At 33.8% G+C, this 20,777-nt stretch overlaps 1 protein-coding gene across 3 annotated transcripts in view; it reads left to right on the top strand.

The window, feature by feature from the left end:
- Positions 1–20,777, top strand: part of ZEB1 (zinc finger E-box binding homeobox 1) — a 213,579-nt gene that overhangs the window by 26,478 nt on the left and 166,324 nt on the right. The gene's annotated exons all lie outside the window — the stretch shown is intronic.

The following is a 20,777-nucleotide window of genomic DNA, read 5'->3' as shown; positions in this document are numbered from 1 at the left end:
GGCAGCACATCTCATCCTTTTTTGTTTGGTAGCTGTTGGGTACACATACCAAGGACAGTAGAAACAAAATGCACTTGTTCTTCTAAATTGTCAGCCCCTGCCCAGTAGATTGCCATTTGTTCCCAGTTCCCCAGCTGACCCTCTTACCCTCCCCTCCCCTTCCCCAAGTCTCTGTTTGAATGCGTTTGTTTCAAGAAGCTCTTGAGAGCTTTTTTTCTACGTTATGTTGTGGCACAGGAAAAACTTAAATTCATTTAACACTAAACTATAGTTAACATTTTAAGTTGATTATTTTTAGAACTTTTTGATAACTGCAATCAATCCTGTTTCATTTTTAAAAGATTATTCAACTGATATTTCATTTGCTTTAAAAGGCTCTAATTTCTTTTCATGTATTTAGAAAGCATTGTAATTTGTGTCCTGAATGTTTTCCTTCAGAGAAATATAAAAATCCAGTAATGTATTATAGGATTGTGTTAAACCTAAGATTTCATTATTTATCACTAAATCACAGCCTTTGATTTATAGAGTTTTTCATCCTGGGGCAGGGGGTGGGGGAGAAAAAAGAAAGGAAAAATAGAATTTTCCATCCTGTATGGTTATGCCTTCTTATCATTTGGTTTCTCTGTGTGTATATGTTTCCCACAAATTAGTATCACCCTATGATAGCTCTTAGGAAATTCAGTTAATCGAATATGTTGTAAAATATATTTGTATGATGAAAAGATTGGAGGAGATGATTTCCAAAGGTGTCTTTTAGAATAGATGTGTTATAATTTTGTGGCTCTCTGTGCTCTGCCCACTGTAAATCTTAGTAGGCAGCAGCTGAAATACTGCTAAATGACCTTTGACACGGAACCCATGAATGCCCCAAGTATGATTTCATTTCACCACGTTCTTTGTAAACCTAAGTGCTTGTCAAATCAGATGTGTGTTTAGATCTTTTTACTGCATGTGCCTAGAGCAGGAGACCAAAGCTTGGGGTCAGCTTGGCATAATCCCCACTTTCATCTTTTTCTATTATAGAGGTTTCTTGGGGGATGCAGTGGCAGTTCTTTCCAAAGAGAAAGTGCAAGGTGAATGTAGGGGGATTTGCTGTCTTCATACTTTTGCCAGCAGCCTCACTGGGTCCTGGTGATTTTCATACATATTAAATCAGAGTAGATGGGTTGCTGGTTAGTATTTTTGGTTCCCATTGGATCCAAGTATCTCTGTTACATAACAGGCATGTGAACTGACAAATTATATTGAATAAATAAATATATATCCATGGGCACTGTATGTGTCCCACTTTCACTTTATCAATAAATTAGATTGTCTTACAGTAGTTAATATCATAAGTTTTTCATGTATTCATGTATGTATATAGTACATATTAAAAGATTATTTGTGGGGTTTTGGTGTAAAGTTTTGTAAATTTGGTAATTTTGACAATTTGTCAACTCAAGTATAAAATACTAAAAAAACTTAAATATAAATATACTTAAATAAGCATTTAATGTTTAATAAGTGTCTTAATTTTACAGTAATAAAAATGGAAAATTCTTGAATATTATTCTTTTAAGCTTTCTGATTTAGGTTCTGATAGTCTGTTTGAAAATTAGGAATGCACTTAGGCTCACTTGACTTTTCATAGCAGAAACTATTATATCCTTACTGGTTAGAAGCTGCAAACAGTCATTTATTGTTAAAATATAAGAAGGTTGTAGGGAACCATATGACAAAAGAACTAGTTACCTTTACAGTTTGTTCGCTGTACCTCATACACTTTGTTTCAGAAGAAAAGCTGAATTCAGTGCCTTGGGTGAAAAGACCCTTACCTCCCTTTAGACTCAAATTGTGGGAAATTTCTTGCTAACTTGGACATTTCAACTTGTTCAGGGTTATTTTGAACATATAGAACTCGTGAAATGGTTGAGTATTTAACAATTCATGTTTTCTTGTTTTGCTGAATCAATAGTTTGGTAATTAAATCTTATGTTCTTTTAATAGATTTATTTTAATAAAGAGGAAAGATTAATTTGAAATTTGAATTAATGAAAAGTATTACATAGAGAAGATGTCTAATAATTTTGATATGGGAAAACACAGAAAATAAAAATAAGTATTATCCAGATGTTAATATATTAGAAGTTTTCTACCAGAAGAATTTGTTTTGATTTAACAATTTGAGGAAGCAAGGGAAGGGAGTTGGGGAGGTAGGTGGTCAAGCCCAGATTAGCAGGTTGAATATCCAAATCCACAGGCATTTAAATAAACCATTTATGTGTTTAGCATTTTTGTTGACTAGCCTTTTCATTTACAGATTCTTAAGCTACTCCATTTAGCTGAAGATCCAAGTATACATTGTGATAGATGAAAACAGATTTTAGGGGTTGGTACTATATATTGTAATAAATCCTAGATTTTAAAAATAGAAACATTGATTTCACCTTTTAGAATTGGTGATGGGAACATAGACTGGTAACCTAACATTAATTTTTTTCTCTAGATTTGCTGCATTTTTCAGCTAATGTGACTATAGATCCTAAGTGCTATGAGTTGTCCACCTGTACAGCACTGCTTTCCAGAATCCTTGATGTTCCCATAAAGGTGTAAAGACAAAACTCAATCAAATCCTAACACTTTTTATGGGAGAGAAACTCTGTTAAGGGTTATGAGGCTCATTTTGACTAAGCAGGAGACCTAGGGAAGCTGCCCAGTTGGAACGAGTGGCTGGTAGTCTCCAAGGAGAGAATGGTGAAAAGGAGACTGTTAGCAGAGACAGTGTCATTCAATTATAGGGATCATCTTGTTAGAAGGGAAATGAGCTTCTCTAGATCCCGGAGCAGGGGTATTGAAAATGCTAGGAGAGCCTAGAAAACTTTTCTGTGCAGACTAACAGAAAAAGGCGAAAACATTTTCTTTTACTATAAGTGCCTTACCACCTTTGAAAAAGATTTTAAAAAGACTGAGGAACTATGAAATACAGATTCTTGAAGTGCATTAAAGTGGAAAGGGACCTTAAAAATCCATCTGGATAGATTGAAGCAGAAGCTACAATTTTCTTACTGGGTTTGGTTGGTTAGAAGTGTGAACAGACATCGTTAAAATGTAAAGAGGTTATAGGGGGCTTTATGACAGAAGAACTACTTACTAATTCACTTTACAATTTGTTCTCTGTACCTCATCCACTTTGTTTCAAAAGAAAAGCTCTATTCTGTGCCTTTTGTGAAGAATTTTTACCTCCCTATAAACAGAATTATATGAAATTTCTTGCTAACTTGAGTATTTCAACTACTTCAGGATTATTTTTTAAAAAACAGTTGTTTTTCAGAACATTAGTTACAGGAACTTAATAGCAAAACAGTATTAAGAATTGTTGATATATGGAAATCTTAAATCCAAAATAAAAGTAGTGTGATGTGAGTTTAGTACTTACAAATTTGAATGAAACATTACATTTCTGAAGTATTTCAGGAGTTACTCTTAATAATTTATCTTAAGTTAGATGGCTTTGGGAGTAATAATATCTGTTTTAGCAAAAAATAAATATATACGTGAAACTTCTGTCCATCCAGTATTTTCCTCTCATTGAGGTGGATAAAGCATTCTGGTGTTCCTCCTAACTGCTGTGTCTCGGCAAGTCAGGAGCAGAACACTTACTGAAGATGGTAATGGACAATAGAAACAGTGATGAAATAGAACAAAAATCCAGTTAGGGAGAAAAAGCAGCCTTTTCCACTGCCTTTTAATCTGTTTGTTCTTCATTGTGTGAAGGTAATTTAACAATCTTATCAAATTACATCGTAAGTCCCATTTCTTTTTTAAAAGTATATCCATCCATGTTCAATGATGCCAGTTATCTTCCTCAGACTGTACTTCTGCTGACTCAGTCCTTTCCTTTGGGTTAAGATTAGACAAGATTTACAGATTTTTAAGAGTGTAAAGCCTCCAACTCCTGAGGATGGCTTAGAGCTTTCATAGATGAGAAGTAGTGCTTTAAAGGAGGATATATTTTTAATCTCTCAAAACACTTTGTAGACATTTATTACAATTCTCTGAAGTAAATGCAGTTCAGCTTTAATAATGAGGACCTTGAAGTTTTTTCGGGGGGGGGGGGAGGTGGTTAGGAAACTCATTTTATTCCTGCTATAAAGTGATTAGCAATGCAGGTGTTTGTTCCCCATAAAATAATAGAGGAAGAAAATAAGTTTTATAATACCATTTAAAAAAAATTAAAGCAAATGTATTTCTTAGAAAAAGCAGATCATTCTCTCCCGCTGTGTAACTGCCATGTATTGCTCTATTATAGTAGATGTACCATCTCCTCTTATTGGACGTCCTTTAAAAAAATTTTATCATAAATACTTGACATGAATATTTGCATACAAAGCTTGTCTAACAATTGGATTTTTATCCCAGGACAGAGTCCCAGGAGACTCATTAGGTAACCCTTTTACGCTTCACAGTACATATTGCTAAAGTGCATTCCAAAAGGCTTTATCAGTTTATACTCCCCAATATGAATTCCAGGATTCTTTCAGGGAGTTGGTGGGAACTTGTAGCAGCAAGCACCACATGGTGTCTGGAAACATGGTTTCTAATCTTTGCTTTGCCACATTCTAGTTGTAGATATCTGGGTTAATAACATACCTTGTGTGGTCCTTGCTTTCCTCACCATAACACTTAGATGAATTCTATTTTCTGTCAGCCCTAATTCTCATTCTATAAAACATGGGTTTAATTAAGGAGAATTAATGCTGATATCTTACCAGGTGATTTGCCTGGGAAGAAAGCGGGAGCAGGGAGAATCAGATATACCTAGAGAAGGGAGGAAGTTAGAGCAAATGCACAAGATACCTGATTTATTATTCTTCTGTTTTTTTTAAATCTTATGAAGAGTCCAATAAAATTATGTAGACATTTCTGCTGAGACTTAGGAATTTTCAGACAATTTCAAAAAGAGAATGAAAATGTAAAGAGACAGTTGTGTCACTTTCCAAAAGAAGTTGTGTTTAGCATAGGTTACAGAATGACTCAGTCCAAGCAAAAAAAAATAAAAAATAAAAAAGCTAAAGATTTATTCATTCATTCACACATCAAGGTAAAATATTTTTTCTTCCTTTCTTTAAATTGATAAAATTATATGTATTTATGGTATACAGCATGTTGTTGTGATACATGTACACATTGTGGGATACTTAAGCCAATTAACATAAGCATTACCTCACATATTTATTTTTTGTGGTGAGAACACTTAAAATCTACTCTTAGAAGTTTTCAAGCATACAATGTATTATTATTAATTAAGGGCACCATGATGTACAATAGATCTCTTGAACTTATTCCTCTTGTCTAATTGGAATTTTGTATCCTTTAACCAGCATCTCCCAAACTCCTTCACCCTCCAGCCTCTGATAACTACCATTCTACTGTCTGCTTCTATGAATTCAACTTTTTTAGATTCTACATTTGAATGAGATCGCGTGGCATTTTTCTTTGTGTGCCTGGCCTATTTTACTTAACATAATGTTCTGCAGGTGCATCCATGTTGTTGCAAAGGACAGGATTTCATTCCCTTTTAAGGCTGAATAGTATTCTGTTGTGTATATACCACATTTTCTTTATCCATTCCTCCATTCGTGGGTACTTAGGTTGATTCTATGTGTTGGTTATTGTGAATAATGTTGCAGTGAACGTGGCAGTGCAGATACCTCTTCAACATACTAATTTCATTTCCTTTGGTTGTATAACTAGTGGTGAGATGGCTAGATTATACGGTAGTTCTATTTTTAGTTTCTTGAGGAACCTCCGTATTTTCCATAATAACAGTACTAATTTACATTCCTAGCAACAGTGTACAAGGGTTGCTTTTTTTCAACATCGTCACCAATACTTGCTGTCTTTCATCTTTTTGATAGTAGCCATTCTAACAGGTGTGAGGCCTGTGGTTTTAATTTGCATATCTCTAATTATTAGTAATGAGTGTTTTTTCATATACTTCTTGGCCATTTGTATGTCATCTTTTGAGAGATGTCTAGGTCCTTTGCCTATTTTTTTATTTGAGTTGTTTCCCCACTGTTGAGTTCTTTGAGTTCTTTATGTATTTTGGATATTAACCCCTTATCAGATATATGGTTTGCAAATATTTTTTCCCATTCCATAGATTGTCTCTTCACTCTTGATTGTTTTCTTTCCTGAGCAAAGCCTTTTAGTATGATGCAGTCCCATTTTTTTCCTTTTGCTTTTATGTCTTGTACTTTAGGAGTCATATCCAAAAAATCATTGCCGAGACCAATGTCAGGGAGCTTTTTTCCTGTGTTTTCTTGTAGGAGTTTTACAATTTCAGGTTTTATGTTTAAGTCTTTAATACATTTTGAGTTGATTTTTTGCATATGGTATGAGATAGGGGCCTAATTTCATTGTTCTTCATGCGGATATCCAATTTTCCCAACACTATTGAGTAGATTGTTCTTTCTACATTGTGTTATGTTGGCATCTTTGTGGAAAATTAATTGACTGTACATGCATGGGCTCTCTATTCATATTCTATTCATATCTTTAAAGCAAATTGTTTTGTGGTTAGAAGGTAGCAAAAATTCTATGTCATCTCAGATATGTAGGGAAGGGTAATTTGGGCACAGATTAGACCCAATTATTTCTCTTTTCAAGATCAAGAACCTTATCTTTGTCTTTATTGAAAGGAAACAGTCTCTATTAATAATTTAGGCAACCAAACGTCATTGCTGGTTCTAGGAGAAATCTGACTCTAGTCTGTTTATGCTGATCAAGAACAAGGACTACCTTCCAGAGACTTCAGTAAAATAAATCTCAACAGCATTCACCAGTGGAGAAAGATTTTCTTGAAACAGTTTTCTTGACCTAGTTTAAGATATTTGATTATCCTGAACAGATACTAGCAAAAAGTTTCGTAAATTAGCATGTGATAGTTAGCTTCCTAAACTAAGAATAACAAAAAATGGGTAGTTTGTTAATTTTTGATGGCCTGCAATGAACGTTATTAGCTGACTTTTTTTTTTTTTGGTCAGTTTTAAAAATTGACACTTTGGGTCTGATTTATAAAATTTATGATTACAAATCCAAATTATTGGGTAAAATATAATTTACACTATAAAAATGTTTTTGAGTAGAAAAAAATCACAAGTTCGCCAAATAGTGATAATTTTTAAACTTTCTTAGTCTTTGAGTTCACTATTTAGAGTTTTCTGATAGATTGCTAGAGTTAGAAATAGTGAGTTCATTGCATGACTGAATAAATAATTCATATGGCACAAAAGCAGCTTTTTCTTTCTCCCCAGTTCCTTTCTCCTCCATTATGTTCACTTTCTTTTTTTTAAAAGGCTCCTTTACAGCCAAAGAGCAACTCTGTGTGAATGTGCAAGGGCTTGGGCATAGTTTCAACCTCAGTGTTAGCTAAAAATCTGGGGTCACGTAAGAGAATGAAGAATCTGTCTTGAATGTATATTCTCCAGTAGCAACTGAAAAGAAATATAGTAGTTATAAATTGTTAGACTTTACCCTTATGGTAGAGTTCTCCTGGAAATTTCTTTTAGTAAAATACATTTTTATTTCTGGATATAGACTCTTTCATAGTGTCTGTCTCGAAAACAAAATTAAGTTTTAAAATTTAGTAAATCATTGAATTTCTTCTAGTTTTTCAGAATACTTTTTATTAGGTTAAATAACATTGTCAGCATTAGTCTGATAAAACATGAGATTTTTAAAATTCTGTACTTGCTATTTTAGAATTACCTTCTAAGAGGCATGAAGATTATATCAACGTAGACTTCCATTTTTATCTGCCTTTTATTATAGCACAAAAGTAGGAATTATGCCAGATTATTTTCTCTCTGCTATATAAATCATTGTCTAGCTCAGTAATCTTTGACAGTAACACTACTAGAGATGATGTTTATCCTTCATAAATCAGCTACGTCCTTATTTCTAATAATAAGTTATTAGCTGATACCCTTAAGCGGTTATCTGAAAATATTTTTTAAAATTTGCATATATTTACATTTTATGGTATAACAAGACTTTTATGTTACTATAACAAATCTAAAGTAAGGCAAGGGACTGTGATCTAGACCCCTTTCAACTGGAAATACTTGTAAATTGGTATTTTACTGCTTTTCCAGTATACTGAATCTTTACAAAGTTTCTAAATAAGATGAAATATTATGTTTAGTATAATTCAGTGTTGTATATTCTATTGTATGCTAATTCTTCATATGACAATAATACATAGACTATATATACATGTAATGTTTATAATAATTCATAATACATAGGATAAAAATCCAATATAGAACCTCTATTTTGGTATAACCATACTCTTTTCTGTTACCTATTTGCCTTTTTCAAATTTCAAGTTATGCCCTTATTTTCTTAAGACTTCATGATTCAGTCAGTTTTAACTTTATCCATAAATAGTCGTTGTGATTTTATGACACATTGTGATTTTAAGTGCTGAACCATGTTGTTTTTCTATCTAAACTAAGTGTAATCTTTAGTAATTCTTTTACTATGGTTTTTCATAATGCTATTTCAGTAATCACAGAAACTAAATATTTGGGTTTTTATTGGTCATTTAAGTGCTGACACTGGTATTGTTAAAATACATTTCTAAAGAGGATAGTGTTTCATTTATCAATTGCTTCATAACAAGCCACTTCAAAGTTTAGTGGCTTAAAACAACAGTAACTTATTATTTCTCATGTTCTCTATGTGGTCTTGGCGGGGATACTAGGAAAGCAGGGCAGTCCAAAATGGCCTCCTTCACATGGCTGGCAGTGGATGCGGGCTGCCAGCTGGGAGCACAGTTGGGGCTAGTCCTGGGGCTGTGGTTCTCCTTAAGCATGCCTCTCTGTGAAGTTACTTGAGCTTCCTGACAGCATGGTAGCTGGATTGCAAGAAGGTATGTTCCAGAAGGCAAAGGCAGAAGCTGTAGCTCTTTTAAAGTCCAGATTCTGAAGTTACCTAGAGTTATTTCTACCCATTTTGCTGGTCAAAACAGGCCAGCTCAGATCCAGAGGAAGGAAAATAGTTTCATTTCTTGATGAGGGGTTAGCAAGATCACTGTAAAAGGCAGATGGGGTAGGATGTGTTGTTGCAGCCATCTATGGAAACACACACTACCACAGGGAGTTGCAATTTTTGCTGAGCATGTGTGGTTGCTATTACTATATTTCAGAAACTGGCATAGTCAGACACATGTGGATTTGAGCACTAACTTTACACTAGAGTCATTTAAGAGCTATTAGTCATTACCTTCTCATCTGTACAATAGTAATATCAACCTCACAAACTTGACAGTTAAGTGAGATACTTTGTTTGAAAGTACACAGCATATTGCTGGAAATTCCATTATTTCCATCCTGTCGTTTTTTTTCCCTGTCCTTCATGTTTGATTAATCTATATGTTTGTGATTATAGTAGTTAAAGATATGTTTTTAATGATAAACCATAATTCAGCTAAAGTCTTTACCAGTCTTATCAAGACATTTTGATAGTTACAATCTAAATAAAGTTTATAAAAGTCACATAATTTATAGGTCTTCTAATCCAAGAATTATTTATAAATTATTCTATATAGGTTACTTAAGTAAGCTACTGATTGGTAGAAATGTTTAAACAAATTGGCTGACTATACGTATTTGCCATAGTTCTATTCTACCTTGCATTTTGCAGGAAAATCCTGTGACTTTCCTAAGCAGTCTTTTTAGGTCAATTCCAGAGTTTGTTTATGATCTAAATGACAAGTTCCTTGCCCTAGGGATCAAGATAATGAATCAGAGAAAGAAGTCTGAAGAGATAAATAATTTTTTGATGGTCTTTTCTAAGGAAGACATAGAGATAGAATACTTTCTTTGTTGAAAAAAGCATGGTATGAAATAGTCAAAGCAAAGATTTTATTCTTTATGAGTTAGCTGTTCTAGTCTCAGTAGTCTCCAGCACCGCCAACCTGTCATATTGTCAATCCATAGTTTTAGTTGCCAAGTAAGGGAATCATGGAACACTGGTACTACTTAGAGAAAAATAAGTGAAAGTGCATGTCCTTATTTGCTCTTTATGATAAGATTGAGGAGAATATTGATTTTAAACAGTATCTACAAAAGACAAAACCAAGTAAAATATTACATTAGAACACAATGAAAGAGTAGACATAGACATAAAGAACATTTGGACAGTACTAATGATTAGATATTATAGTAAGTTTCTCAGGAGACTATTGTAAAGAATTTAACATATGACAGCATTATGAATTATGTAAGCAGTGCTGAGAGGGGAAACAGGGCAAAAGTGGTGGACTTAGTTTTGTCATGTCTTTCTATTGAAAGTTAGGGGGATTTTTTTTATTTCCTCTAAATAAATCAATGTCATTGGCACCTCATTTCCTCTTCTCATTTTCAAGTATTGACTTTATAAGTGATTTTTGGGAGAAGGTTTTAAGTTTTATGTATAGCACATTTTTTTGCTCATAGCAAATGGTGGGCACCTTTAAAATTACCTATTTGTATAGCACTTAACTTCACATATATTACTATATTTTCTTGACTCTAAGAGATCATCAATTGTAGGATACATTCTTTAATTTTGATAAATTTTTTTCTTTCTTTTTGGAAAAAATCAAACACTTTCCTCAGGGGAGGAGGAACATTTGATCTAAGGATTATTCTGAATGACTTTTGGCCATAGGCAATGTTGCCATATGCTGCTCTTCTTAACCTCTAACACTTTTAGGATTGATGGCATAATTCTGAGGCACATCCAGGAATTACTTTGGCTAGGTTTCCATTTCCTATTTAATTAAATTTATTTTTTACTAATTATATTACATATCATTAGAAGTTAAATAACTTCTCTTGAAGGTCATCCAGAAGACTTTAACGGACAGATATTTGGTAACTGCTCAGAATTATTACTTAGTAAACCTTCACTAAACATAAATATGCCAAGTCATGGGCAGTTTTGCATACATAATAACTGTTTGTTTCAGTGTTGCATTATAGTGATCTTTGTAAAGATATTTTAAGAGGTAATTAAGAATTTAAAATTAAGTTAAAATTCAACTGTGTATAGTTCTATTGATGCAGATAACTGAAGTGACAGATAAGAGGTATATTCTTAGTCACTGTCTTAAGTTCACATGTGGATACAAGGATACATATGAATATAACACAAAGTATTTTAACATTATTTGTAATGTCTGGCAAGGTTCTTTTGATATCTCCTGTAAGACTTCTCTTGATTTGAAAAATGTCAAAATGAAAATGCCTTTTAGAGTTGAGAAAGTAGATTATTTCCTTTTTTCTTCCCAACAACTGTGTAAGGAAGACAGCAGGCATTGGATAATATTCTTATTAAGGTAAAGAATCTGAGAGTTTTAAGGTCACACAGTGAGTGGTAGATCTGGGATTATAAACCAGGTCTTCAGGACCTCCAGATATTTGTACTGTCTGCTGTACTGTGGTACCTTTCAACAATAATTCATTTAGCTATGGGTTATATTCAATTTAATGAGATTCATTTATTCAACAAATATTTATTGTATGCCAGGCATTGTGTTAAATGATAATGTAAGACAATAAACAAGACAGATGTGGTCTGTGAAGCCATATCTCATGAAATCAACAAGTTTGAAAAATACTGAAACTAACAGAGTTACAACTAAGATGAGTGTTAAGGGAGAAGTTGTAAGGTAATAGAGAATATAATAGGCAGTCCTAACTTGGTCTGGGATGGTGGGGGGGACGTTGATGGTGAAGTCAGGAAAGGACAAAAGAAATTACTTTGAGGCTGAGATCAGAAAAATCAATGTTAGTTGGCTAAGCCTAGGAATTGGGAGAAGGGTTAGACATAATACATTGCACATAACAGAAGTAACATCTACAAAAGTAAAAAGGAAGAAGTAAAAGGATTCTAATGTGACTTAGCATTGAGGAGAAGAAGAAATGAGTTGGAGAGGAATGCAGGGAACAGATTATGCATCTTGTTCAGGATTTTGATTTGTATCCTGAGGGATATTGGGACACCGTTGAAAGGTAAGCACAGGGGTATGCCATGATTAAACTTTCATTTGAAAAACATGAATCTGACTACAGTAAATTTAGAAGCAATGTTGCCAGAAGCTATTTCTGTTAAGGCCAGCTTGGAGATGATGGGTACAGCAGTAGAGTTGGAGAGAGGAGAATAGATTTGAAATTTGAAATGTGGACAAATATGGTATTTGACAGACTTATAAAACTAGTATTGTTATTGTTCCATCTATAGAATTTGAGCATAAAATCATGTGTAAAATCCTTTTAGTAATTTGTGCTTAATGTTAGGAATTGGCTATATTATAAAATACAATTTAAAAAGCATTGTTCCTTTTAGCAAAATGTGGTATATGTATACCATGGAATATTACTCAGCTATAAGAAATAACGGTCATATAGCATCTCTTTGGTTCTCCTGGAGAGAGTTAGAACCCATTCTATTAAGTGAAGTATCCCAAGAATGGAAAAATAAGCACCACATGTACTCACCAGCAAACTGGTTTCCCTGATCATCACCTAAGTGCACATTTGGGAATAACACCAATTGGGTATTGGACAGAGGTGCGGGCTGGGGGGAAGGGGTGGGTGTATACCTACTTGATGAGTGCAACGCGCACTGTCTGGAGAATGGACACGCTTGAAGTTCTGACTAGGGGGGATGGGGGGAGAGGATGGGTGCATTACCTACGTGATGAGTGCGATGAGCACTGTCTAGGGAATGGACACGCTTGAAGCTCAGACTCGAGGGGATGGGGGGGTATGGGCAATATATATAACCTGAACTTTTGTACCCCCATAATGAGCTGAAATAAAAAATAAATAAATAAATAAAAAGCATTGTTCCTTAAAAAATAATTTGTGAATTGAGCTAATTCCTATTATTTTTTTATTTCACTCCATTAAATAGCATAGAGAGAACTTAGTGTTAAAAGAAAATTTGGCATTCTAATTTGTATGTCAGAACACATCAGTAATTTTGTGCCTACAAGATGAGCAAGTCATCTTGCTCATACCATTTATTAATGTCAGATATGAAAGGGTGATTTAGGATTTAAGATTTGCCTATTGTTGGTTGATTGGTTGAAACTTAGATGAGGAATTTAAACCATTTTGTTTCAGAGAGCATTCTATTAGGAAACTCTGTTTTCATTATTTTTATAAGAATTTATTGCTGCATCATTGACTCTAGAAATAGACTCCTAGTTAAATTAAAAGATTTAGGAGGAAAACATTTTAGAAGCCGACTTCCCTGAATTCCTTATGAACTGCTGTAGTTTCTCAACCAACAGTACTTCTTGTGTATACCTGTGGCTATTATTAGTCTGGTTTATTGGGGATGGCATAGTCAGATACCAATAAGGGCCTTAACCATGAAGAATTAGGCCAGTTCAAGAAATAATACAGAGTCTGGTGCTCTAGAGAATCTGTGCCCATCTAAATGGGTAAGGGGACAGCTAATATTTTACTCCACTTGATTTTGGCCATGCAAGTATTCTGGGCTCAAGTGATCCTCCTGCCTCAGCCTTCCAAGTAGCTGGGACTACAGGCACTCGTCACCACACTCAGCTAATTTTTCTATTTTTAGTAGAGACGGGGTCTCACTCTTCCTCAAGCTGGTCTTAAACTCCTGAACTTAGGCTCTCCTCCCGCCTCGGCCTCCCAGAGTGCTAGGATTGATTACAGGTGTGAGCCACCGCGCCTGGCCTGAAATACAGATTTTTAGGTAAATTAGTTGGTAAGTAATTCAAATGTCTTAAAAACACTCTGTGACCATCACTGTACAAGGTAAAATACACCTGTGGAATGTGCTTGGCCCACAGTTCTTCATTTTACAGCCTCTGCCTTATAGAAGTCTTCAATATCTACTCAAAGGTAAGAAGAGATCAAAATTATTTCTAGGTAAAGTAAATGTCAGAAGAATGAAGGAAAGAAGGAAGGGAGAAAGGGAAGGAGTTTTTAATAAGAAGTACAAAACTAGTTATCTAGGTTGTATTTTTTAGTTTAAACTAAGTTCAAAGAGAAATTCACTGTCCCCAGAATAATTTTCATATGCTTCAGAGCATACATCTAGCAACTTCAACCATCTGAACTGGGAACTCAAGAGTGGGATGAGAGTGTGTATGGTGGAGAGTGCCAGTGAACTGCAGATTAGATTCCAGTGGTTCTCAAACTGTTATGACTAAAGTATAGCAGGAACAAGAGACAGTTGATAATCAGAGCAAAATCATGGCAATATGACTACATCATGGGCCCATGAAAGCATTACTTTACTAAAAGGATAATTTGACTTATTTTGATGATCAGGATGAGGTCAAGTTGTTTGGTATATCCAGATGTTTTAAATATCCCCCAACATATATAGTAAATAGTCATTGTAGGAAATTAGGAAAATATAGAAAAGTAATACATAGTTCTTTTTAAAGCCAGGAATAGATAAAATAGATTTTATAATTTTCTAAAGTAATTAAATAGAACTTGACAATTCTCAATTTCCTAATAGCTAATTAACATCAAAATTAGTATAATTTTGGCTTACCTATTATAAAATGAATATCTGTTGGCTCGTATAAGAAAATACCACAAGTAGGACATACATTAGGGTTAGTTATGCCAGTGGCTCCATGGTTTATTTCAAGTCTCAGTTTGTTTTTCTATGCAGTGTCATCTTTATCCTTACACTGTGATTACAGAATGGCTGCTGGTTGCAATCAGGATTATGTGTTTCCTCCTCCAGATCCAAAGGGAGAAGAATTAGCTTTGGCTTTCTCATGAGGAACATAGCTTCTTTTCCCTAAGGAGTTCCTGTTCACCCTCATGCCCAGCTTGCTCCTCATTGGCTTAAATTTGTTTAATTCCAGATATACCTTAACTAATCATTGGTCAGAGGGATGAGACTAATTGTGGTCTACCCTTGCAGCTCGGGGCAGTTAGCTTCCCCTGAGGGACATTGACTACTGCAGGAGATGTGGATATAGAAATCAAACCATGGATCGTTAGGCAGAAAGAGGCATTGGATAGGCACTCAACATGGTTCACTATAGGTGCCTTCAGGATTATGTATTATCTGTAATTTTTACCTATGTGAAACACCACTTTCCCCATCCAGCCTGTAAGTGTGAGGTTGAACCCCTGGAGAATCTACTGTCTCCTGTGTTCCAGCACCCTGTTAATAATAACAGAACTTCTGTAGCTTCTGAATTGAAGATTTTTTTTCTAAAAATTCTCCTCATATAATAGACATCTCTCTGTAGAATAAACCATGTGGACCATAAATGGAGCAAAGGTAATTTAGAAAAATATAGTTTCTTAAATAAGTGTTACTTAAAAAATGTATATACTCTTTCTGCTCTTCAGAGGATTTTTTTGTCATCATCTCTGTAGTAAATAGTATCATCCTTATTTTCTGATTATAAAGATGAAGTGTAATTTATGGGATCACTTATAAAGCGAATGAAATTTTTAAAACCTTTGTATAGAAAATGCTAATTATTTAAGTACCTAAATAATTTGACTAAAATATTTAACCAGCTGACCATATATTTTATTTCTCTCAATTGTTAGATTTCTGAATATTGACCAAATATTTTAGTATCTGGGTCACACAGTCATTACAAACAAATCTAGGCCACAATGGCTTATGCTTCCCAGTTGCCAGCTTAGCTCTCTCTTTGACCATGCTCTGACTTTTCCTTATTTGGCTCCGTTTCCACTAAACTTTACTTACTTATATTTGCACAGTACTGTGTTTAGTTCTTTGTGTAGAACTGCTCTTCTTGTGTCCTTTTTTTTTTTTTAACCTTAAATCAAGGTAACAAAGAACATAAATGACTACGCTCTTGGCTGCTGTTGTTATACAAAGGGTCACACATGTTAAATTACCTACTGCAGTGCTAATTATTGTGAAACCTTGTTTAAATGCCACAGAGATTGTGTTTTGGCACTTCTACTGTAGCATTTTTTAAAGATCTGACATGTATTCAATTTGGTATCGAGAACCTCAAAACTTCTAAAGACCCTAGGTAAATTTAAAATGTAAAGTTTTTCCACCTTTTCATACTAAATGGTATAGCATTTTTCTTCAGGTAAGATGAGAGTTCGTTAAGTGTCATGATGTAAGGATAGGGAGAGGGGAAAAAAGAGAGGAGTAAATTGGAGTAACAAAAATTTCATTTTCATTTATGAAATGCTGTAGGCTCTAAAATTCCATTCTGAAACACTCTTTTAACTTTGAAAGGGATATGTTTACTGTCAGCTTCTGTTACTATAGGACCCATAGTTTTTCTTTTCTTAAAATTAAGAACTTTCTACCTTTTGGAATTTTTAATATTGCTTTTGTCCTGTAAGTTTCCAGTGCTTGGTTTTGTACACTGTATCCTGTTTGGAAGGTATAAAATGATAGCATAGATACTTCCTAAAGGTTTCTGGAAAAATTAATACTTTATTCATCTAGCATCATTGGACATTCAGTTAATAAATTTTCCAGATAATAAATGCTTATCTTTGATTGCTGGAACATTTCACCCCAACCATTCTTATTGTAAAATATCAGCCTTATGTATTATAATGACTCATGATTGTTGATGAATATTTGTTCATACAGTATCTTCAGGGACTATTGAACTATGTCATAGGGCTATTTACAGATCAGATTATAAGATTAATGATGTGAAAATTAAAAGTGAGTTCAGTCTAACAAAAGTGTTCCCACTTCCGCAGGAGGCAAATTAGCTTTGTTTATTATTAAAATTTATCTATAAGTACTTGAAATGTTTATTTGTACAGAATATAGCAAGGCTTTATTGTTGATCCTTTTTGTTAGGCTGAGATTTTGAATATTTTATATACTTTACATTATAAGGTGTATCAAAATACATTTGTATGCCCTACTAAATATAGGGAACTTATACCTGTTCCCCATCATCAAGGCTTGTGATGTGCTTGGTGCACTTTTATAGGCAGTTTGCAATTATTAACTTACCTAATGTTCATTCACAACAAGCCTATATGCTAAGATGCTATTGTTATCTGGAGAAACTGAGGCAGAGGTAAATTAAGTAACATACCCCCAAAATAACTTCCTTATAAACATGGTAAGAATCCATGAAAAGAATGAGGCATATTTATTTGATTTTTAAAAACCCGCTTTCTAAAGGATTGCTGTAAATAATGTGAATGATACGAATGTAAGCTGGTTCTTATATAAACTGTCATATCAATATGCTAACCCTATATAGAATACTTCAACAACTAGACCTAAGTATAGATACTTGCTATTGTTTTTAGGAAGCCTGTCACAATTCTGGGTGAAAAAGTGGGCACACACATACAAGCTTAGCACCTTGAGGAAAACTTTATTACACCTTCTAAAAAACTCAAGACTTTAGGAAGACTATCCTTTACTATATATACACACACTTGTATTTTCTTTCTTTCTTTCTGTATATATGTATATATATACATACATATCCACACACACAGTCATCTTTCACTATTCTCAAAGATTGGTTCCAGGACCCACTTGGATACAAAAATCTGAGGATGCTCAAGTTCCAATATAAATTGGCATAGTATTTGCTTATAACCTATGCACATCCTCCCATATAACTTAAATAATCTCTAGATTACTTAAAATACCTAACACAATGTAAATGATAAATAAATGTGTTATATTGCTTTTTAATTTCTATTATTTTTATTTTTATTTTTTTTCCCCCAAATATTTTCAGCTTGTGGTTGGTTGAATCAGTGGATGTGGGACCCATGAATACAGAGAGCGGACTCTGTGTGTGTGTGTGTGTGTGTGTGTGTGTGTGTGTGTGTGTATTGAGATGGTACTTTGTGACCTAGTAGAATATAAGTTAAACTCTCTAAGCATATATTTTTTGTTTTAACAGCATGAGATAAATTTTGTTTTTATATGCTAAAATATTTTATTGTCTTTTTAATAATGGTAAAAATATTTTATGGCCTTTTGTTTCCTAGGCTCTGGGCAGTGGGGTGGGGGGTGAAAGCCATGTTGTGGTGGTAGTAGAGTGGAACTAATTTCTTTAACAATGCTGCCTGTTCAAAAGAGTTTTGATCAGTGATTTAGGTGTTGCCTAATGAATGCTCTGACTTTGGAGATCTCTTCAACTAAAAAGCATGTTGTGCTTTACTAGAGACATCTTGTGAATTCTGACTTTGAGTAGACAATGGAATCTCGTTAATAGACTCAATGAGATAGAAATCGTCTAAGTTTTATCTTTACAACTAAATCTAAAAAGTGTTTCAACTATTTTTTAAAATATCCTCAGTTTTATTTTTTAAATTAATATTGCTTTTGATTGACAAATCATAATTATATGCATTTATGGAACACAATGTGATGTTTTGATGTATGTATAAAATGTGACATACTTAAATCAAGCTAATTAACATGTCCATCACCTTACTTACCTATCATTTTTTATCGTGAGACATTTGAAATTTACTTTCTTAGACATTTTGAAACATATAATACATTATTATTGACTCTAGTCACCTTTGTATACAGTAGATCTCAAAACCTGTTGAGTGTCTATCTGAAACTTTATACTCTTTGATCAAAAACTCCTCATTCCCTCCTTCCTCACCCTTCACTCCCCTACTCCCAGCCTCTGGCAACCATCATTCTATTCTACTTCTATGAGTTCTATGCTATTAGATTCTACATATAAGTGAGCTCACACAGTGATCTTTCTATGCCTGGCTTATTTTACTTAACATAATATCCTTCAGATTTATCCATGTTGTCACAAATGACAGGATTTACTCCCTTTGTAATGCTGAATAGTATTCCATTGTATGTATATGCACCACATTTTCTTTATCTATCTATCTGTTGATAGACACTTAGGTCGTTTCTAGATCTCAGGTATTGTGAACAGTGCTGCAAGGAACTGTATGGGAGTACAGATACTCCTTTGACATATTGATTTCAGTTCCTTTGGATCTATTCCTAGAAATGGAATTAGTGGATTATATGGTAGTTCTATTTTTAGTTTTTTGAGGAACCTCCATACTGTTTTTCATAAGGTCTGCACTAATTTGTATTCCCATCAACAGTGTACTGTGTAAGAATTCCCTTTTCTTCCCATCCTCTCCAACAATTATCTTTCATCTTTTTGATAAAAGCCATTCTAACAGATGTGAGGTAGTATCTCATTGTGGTTTTAATTTGCAATTCCCTAATGATTAGTGATGCTCAGCATTTTTTCATGTACCTATTAGCCATCTGTATGCCTTCTTTTGAGAAATGTCTGTTCAGGTTCTTTGCCCATTTTTAAAATTTTTTATTTTTATTTTAGAGACAGGGTCTTGCTCTGTTGCCCAATGTGGAGTGCAGTGACATCGTCATAACTCACTACAATCTCACAATACCGGGCTCAAACGATCCTCCTGCCTCACCTCTTGAGTAGCTGGGACTACAGGCAAGCCACCACACCCAGCTAATTTTTCTATTTTTTGTAGAGATAGTATCTTGCTATGTTGCTCAGGCTGGGCTTTGCCTATTTTTAGTCTGGTTATTTGTTTTATTGCTATTGAGTTGTTTGAGTTACTTACATATTTTAGATATTAATCCATTATCAGATGTATGCTTTGAAAATATTTCTTTTTATATTTCCCATTCATAACTTTTCTCATATATATACGTATATATATATATACGTATATATATACATGTATATATATATACGTGTATATATATATATATATATATATAGTTGGGATGAGTTATATCACATGAAACAGCCAAGATAAAACTGTATTTCTAATGCTGTCCATGTGGCATGCGTAAATTGTTAGACAATCCTATGAAAAACTGGATAAAATAGGGTTCCAGGAAGTGAAAGAAAAACAGATGTGATGCCATGGAAAATTCTAGGCAATTATCCCTTTTAGAGAGAGTTTTGATAAAATTTTACATATTTTTCAAACTCATGGTCTTAGTCTGTAAGAGTTGGGTTTAAGGCTGAGTGTCTGCCTTAAAACTGATAGTATAAGAAAGGGAGGTATTAGGTTTAAGCTAATCATGCACCTTTCTTTCCCTAACTGTATGAATTGATTCTTTGCATTTTCTGAGGTTGATGATCTGAATGTTTGAGATTTAGCATGGAGGTTAAAAAGCTGAAATTTTCCTAGTAAAATTATATCATTTTCTGAAGTATAATTATTTCCTTCCTTGATTATAATAAACGTGTGGTTCATAAGGGGTCTTGATTTTGCTGCTGACTAGTTATATGACTTTGGGCAAATAATATCATATTAGTGGAACTGTTTCTTCATTTGTAAAATGTGGGGTAGTGTTAAATTCTAAAACTCTTGTAAGTGGATTAGTAGAATATATTTAAAATTATATAAAAACACAAGTCACTTGCTGCTCATCATCTACTGGAATGTGAAAGTAGCTTTCTTGTGTAGGTGTGTTACCAGTAATGTTATTCACACTAAGGGAATCATTCTGTGCTTTTTGATTCATGATTTTATTAATCTGATAGTGATTTTTCAGTACATCTTCTGTATTAAAAATTAAATTACTGCCACAGTGATCGAAATCATTGGTATGAATGAAATGAACATACTTAGAATTGTTTCTCTTGAATTGAACCTGATATTTTTTTAAGGATACCTCCATGTTCTGTAATTTCTTTTAGCCAAGGAATTTATCTTTGATCTTTCAGAGTGAGGACATCAATACTTCCATAGCCATATTCT

The sequence above is a fragment of the Lemur catta genome, chromosome 1, assembly GCF_020740605.2.
Source record: "Lemur catta isolate mLemCat1 chromosome 1, mLemCat1.pri, whole genome shotgun sequence".
In the NCBI taxonomy this organism is placed as follows: Eukaryota; Metazoa; Chordata; class Mammalia; order Primates; family Lemuridae; genus Lemur; species Lemur catta.
Note: the sequence above shows the minus strand (reverse complement) of the source record. Positions and strands in the feature narration are given on the sequence as shown.